The 6000-nt window shown below is 31.1% G+C and overlaps 1 long non-coding RNA gene across 5 annotated transcripts in view; it reads left to right on the top strand.

Moving 5' to 3' along the window:
• The first annotated feature begins 2883 nt into the window (after window positions 1-2883).
• LOC149551164 (uncharacterized) overlaps window positions 2884-6000 on the top strand; it is an 83936-nt gene continuing 80819 nt past the window's right edge. For 4 of the 5 annotated variants that reach the window (XR_016352694.1, XR_016352693.1, XR_016352697.1 and 1 more), the window contains exons 1-2: window positions 3139-3339; window positions 4012-4104. This is a non-coding gene — a long non-coding RNA (uncharacterized LOC149551164). The other variant, XR_016352698.1, reaches the window with a different exon arrangement.

Below are 6000 nucleotides of genomic sequence, written 5' to 3'. Positions count from 1 at the left end.
TTCAGGCATCCATTTCCAAACATCTTGTATAGCCTTAGACTTTCACCCCATGTATGGTCATTAGAATACTGTATGAGCATCTCAGTACTATACGGCCAAGTGTATGCCCTCATTCCTCCCTCCTGCATGGTGACCAACTCCACCACCATACACCATCCCCTTTCTTTACCGTACAATTGCACTCCAATGACTGTATGTCATCTTTCCTTATAACCATACATCCATTACATGTTCATGCTACTGTACGACTTGCCTCTTGAGACCATATGGCCACTTCTTCTTACTCACCATACAAGTATAGGGACATTACATAGATATTAGTTCAAGGTAAAAAGATTATTTTCTATTGGTGAATTTTTAATTTTAAAGTAGGAATATTTTTAATTTAATTGGTGATTTTTTTTCATTTTATGAAAATTCTATAAAATCCAAAATTTTCATTATTGATGAAAATCGTGGACAAAAGTACACATACCTAGAAACCATAATTTAATTATTATTCTTATATAGGACCTAATTAATTATTGAATGGTGGTTTGGGGGAAACACTCCTATTATTTATAACCATTGGATGACCCTAAACTAATGACTTAAATCCTATTTTGATCCAAACTTTAAAAGGATACCAAGTTTTAAAGAAAATCCCTAAAATAAAGACACGTGTCCCTAATCAAATCTATTTCAAGCCAAAGTGAGAAAGGATAAAAGGTTTCATGAAAAGTCTTCATAATAGAAACACGTGTTAAATCTATGTACTTAATTTGTAATCTGACTTATTTTTTTATACTAAATATTGGTGAATATGAACATCAATTAAGATAATCCTTGGAAATTTTAGGCAAAAATATTTAATTTATCGCATAAAAAAATTAAATTACATGGGCAAAGTCATCACTAAAATACAAATACTTCTATATTATTATTGGTGATTGGCCTGAGCATGGAACCCAATTTTGGTAAAGTGGAGGTGACATTGACACCCCAAAAGTGCATAAAAAATTAGCCAAATTTGGTGTCCGTGATGAGTGAGATTAGCCAATTGGTGAATATTAGCCACTAAAGTTATCCCTACCTAAGTTTACTCCAACATTAGCCATTTCCCTTCTTGTCTAGTATAAGTAACTAGAAAGCTCTCAAATCCATCTAGTAACATTCAAAAAGATGGATTTTCTTGCTACCATGTTTTCTTAGAAACTTTGAGAGTGAAAAATTCTCCTTGTCATTCAACCACATTATTGGTAATCAAGCACATTATTGGTAATTCCTTCGCTCCTAGTACCATTATTGCCTACTTAGAAGATTTCATGTCCATCAAAAGTGGACTCTAAACCATCCTTCCTCCACCCTTAAATGCTTCTCCTTGATTTCTTGATTTGTAATAGAAGGATGAATCCTTGGAAGCCCATTAACATGTCAATTATAATTATAATATTACTATAAATAATTTTGATAATTTTATTATTTGACAATTTGACATAATGCTTTAGACTTTTTTTTTTAAAATCTTAAAAATTATTAATTAGTTGAAACTAATTTTTTTAATAAGTAGTTAACAAAATTCATTACAATAGGATATGTTTAGCTACAAAAATTAATAAAATAAATTCATCGCTATTGATATATATGAATTTAAATAATTAAAATTTGAATTTATTCATGTAGAGTTAAACTTTAAGAAATGAATCATTAACTAAAACTAACATCTATGAAAAGAATTAGGTTTATGACAAAGACAAATGTTAGAGGATTCTTTTTGAATCTCTACATTTGAACTTACAACATAGACAACACACTCTATAACATGACCATCAAGTATACAAAATGTATTTAATAAAATAATATTTATAAAATATAGAATAAAATTTTTGATTCAAAATTTTAGATGTATAATTGTATAATTTCATATATTTTTAATAAGTTCAAGTGAATTTACACATTTTATTATAATAAATTAATATTAACAAAATACTATAAAAATATATTTATAAAAAAATAATTTAAATAAAAGAAATATATAAAATGTAAAGTTATAATTAAATTGGATAGTTTATCTATTAAATTTATAGTACTAATCTAAATATCATTTATTGTACACTATAGTTACAATGTCTTTTAAGGACTTAGTTCTTCTAAAGTCTTATTTATTCTATTGTAATATAATATATGTCAACCTCATTCTTATACACATTATTTAATTAATGGTAAATATAATATGAGTCAAATAAATTCCAATCAATTACTTTAAAAAATAAAAAAAGAAGTATAATTTATTTTCAATAGCAGACTTTGACAATCTATGACAATGTCATATTTATGGAAATGATTGCATATCTAATTTTTATTATTATCAATATTACGTTTGAGTCACATTTAGTGATCCATCATCACCATGAGAAGAGATGGAGGAGAAAAATGATGATGGATCATTGAGTGTCTTACTCTATGATCCATCATTAGGATGAAAGTCACTGTGTTTGAGAGATGTATATCTATTATGGTTTTGATTGTGTACCAAATTTTATGCTTGAATCACACTTAGTGATCCATCATCACGATGAGAAGAGATGGAAGAGAAAAATGATGATGAATGATGATAGATCACACGAATCAAACTCGGAATATATCAAAATGCATTGCTCACCATAAATTGATAAAAAAAGACTAGAAAAAATAAAAGAAAAAATCCAAATGTTTATATATTTGAATAAATAAAATCATTTATTCTGACCTATATATTCCACAATATGAACCAAATTCAAATCTATAATTCAATTAAATCATTAAATTTGAAGGAAGAAGATCATGTTCAAATTCAAGAAAAATAAAAACATTTCAATTAATAAGGAAAAGACCTTAGAAAGGGAGAATAAAGACGCCGTCCCTTATTATTGGTAGTTGAACCTATGCATTTTTCGTCTGCACAGAAAAAACTTTAAAAAACGGGTTGCAGAAAAATCCCAAATATTTTATTAAAACGAATTTATTCGCAGTATGCAGTTACGTGTACCATGGCGTAAAGGCGGATCTTGGCTGTGTTGTACGTGACGAGCAAACCCTAGACCGACAGAATTTTTTGTGTGGATTGATGGTGTATACCGTAAATGGGCAAATGACCTAACCCTAACCCTAAATGTAACTTTTAATGTAGAGCATTACACAGCTAGGGCGATAAAATAATATTAGTTGTAACATTTTATTTTCAAAGGAAAATCATGAAGTTAAATGGAAAACAATCAAGTTCGCCTCCTTAATCTAATTTCGCAGGGATTTACCATCGCCGGTTCATGTTCGATTTTCAGGAGCTTATCGTTCGAACTTGTGGAATTCACTGTTGGAAAGGTGAGGATTGTTTTAAGATTGTTGTGAGAGATTTGGACTTGTTCGTCATTTGCCAAACCCTAAATTAAAATCAGCTGTAGCGTATATATTTTAATAAATAATATTACTTTTTTTTATGCGGTAATTCCGCTGCGGCGCAGGATTTAATCTTTATTCGTATCGATTTACCATCACCAGTTCATGTTCGAGTTTCTGTAGATCTTTGTTCGAATTTTCGGTGTTCACTGTCCTAAATGTGAATATTGATTATGGATTGTTGCAGATTCGGACTTGTTCCGATTCACCAAACCCTAGCTTTAACTTCAAATGTAAAGAATAAAATGCATCTAGCGATAAACTAAAACAATCTGTAGCTTATGTTTTTTTAATGAAAAATAACCACTTTTTCCTACACCGGAATTCTGCTGTGGAGACGAATATAAACTAATTTCGCAGGGATTTACCATCACCAGTTCATATTCGGGTTTCTAGAGATTACCGATCGAATCTCTGGTGTTTACTGTTGAAAATGTGAAGATACTTCAGGGATTGTTGTTAGAGATCTGGACTTGTTTTCGATTAACCTAAACCTAGCGTTAACTTCAATTGAAAAGCATGAAATATGTCCACCGATAAATTAAAATTAGCTGTACCAAATTCGTTTTTAATAAAAATTCATAATTTTTATTACAGCTGCGGCGCACAAGTGTTGTCTTGAATTCGCATTTTATTCTCTGGAGTTTACTGGTGGAAAGGTGAAGACTGTTTAAAGATTATTGACGAGAGGTAAGATTTGTTTCTAGTTCAAGATTTAAAATTTCCATTCAACTGCAAAAGCTTTAGTTGAGAACCTTTAATCGCATTACTGAACAAGTCTCTCAACAACAAAATTCTGAAGATTTCCATTCAATAGCTTTGCATTGCTAATAACAAATTGAGTATAATTTTAGGCTGGAAGTTATGTTTGGACTCTAAATCTCATTATTTTGAGGGAAATGTGTATTAAGATCCTTCGGTAACAGATTAATCAGAAACTTCCAGGACTGTCTTAACCATACTTTTCCAACATTTCAATCTCTAGGAAATTTAACCATACTTCTTCAGCTATCACTGCATATTTCATGTACCGTTCTGGAAACAAAGTTTCCTTAAAGACGCATAATGTAAAACAGTAATATGTTGATTATCTTTACTAGGCAGTAAATCTCCCTAATTGAACTCAGGTGATAAGTTTTTCTCTTGTAAGAACTTAATCAAAATAACACGGAGACCAAATCCCAGAGCAAACCTTATTATCAAAATAATGTGAAGCCCTACAATCAGACCAGAAGATATTTATCCTTCTCAAGAATGGGTAATTTTGGGAAATCATAACCCTAGGCGCTCAAACTTGTCAGCATGATTACTGTATGAAGTTTTTGATAGAAACTATGTATGTATTAGTTCAGTCCATGTTTCGAATAATTCTCACTGAAGGATTGTTGGCTGAAATAAAGTATCAACATTTAAAAGTTTGTGGGCTGAAATAAAAACTCAAACCCTAGTTCTGAATCAACTTCACAAATAATAAGCACAGAAGCTCCCTGAGAAGACAAACTCAACTGCAGATGGCGGGTATATTCTCTACACCAAGTTCGAACCGATGCTGCTGTTCCAACTTGTTACTACAATTCAAATGTTCACCACTCACCATTTTGATTAGGGTCACCAACCAATTTTTACTGTGGAAATTGCGTTCCATGCACTTGCTCCCGAGCTTTGGCATTCAAGAGTTTCTTCAGTAGACATATATTACTGTGCAAACCCATGCATTTAAGTATGAAAGCCAAACAAATACTTCAACCTTCTTGTCCTAGCTTGATTTCATATACAGACTTCTTTTAGGGTTTTGAACTGTCCGTCGGTTCATCTATCCTTTCGATTTGTAGCTGCAAACTTAAACTGTTCTTTTTTAAAATTTTTTTGTGGAGATAATTTAATTATTTAAAATTTAAATTTAAATATTGAGGAATGAGATGAATTTCCACATTATGAATTGACAAAATCCATTTTGATCAGTGTAGAAATTTAGCTTATGCCTAAGCTCTTCCATAATAGAACAAGTTCTATTAGAGGTTTATATATTTGTATTAGTGGTAAATTGTTATATTTTATTATTAGTAATAAGGTTGAGTAGTGCAATACATAATATTTAGAAAGTAAATAAAGAGCTCTGTGCATCTAATATCTCCAACCTCTATCATCTAACAATTCGATTCTGGAAAGAAAATAATACTCTAGTCTAGAAGCCGATGAAAGCCTCAAGGGAATGCATGATTCCCTTCACGCCATCTCACAATGTCGTCTACTAGGAGTGGCAGGTATATCAAACCCGAGATAGAGGTAGCTACTTGGTTTGATAAGAGGTTTGTTTAAAGTATGACTGTGAGAATGTGAAGATAATTAATTCAAACTAAGTTTGACTGCAAGTTAATTAATTGTCAACTAAACAAATAAAAAAAATGATAAGTTATGGGAACTGGAAGAACTTGAAATTACCGACAAACTATGAAATTTGTGGGCTCACTGCCTCGGATAAACAGGCGACCTAGAGGACTACAATGCACCTGATGTATGGTAGCATGACACGCTGACGTCCCACACATGAAGATTATAGGAAAAACATAATGAAGATGAAAAGAT

This window comes from Cupressus sempervirens, chromosome 6 (genome assembly GCF_028749045.1).
Source record: "Cupressus sempervirens isolate cs-2001-9-10 chromosome 6, ASM2874904v1, whole genome shotgun sequence".
Classification (NCBI taxonomy): Eukaryota; Viridiplantae; Streptophyta; class Pinopsida; order Cupressales; family Cupressaceae; genus Cupressus; species Cupressus sempervirens.
Note: the sequence above shows the minus strand (reverse complement) of the source record. Positions and strands in the feature narration are given on the sequence as shown.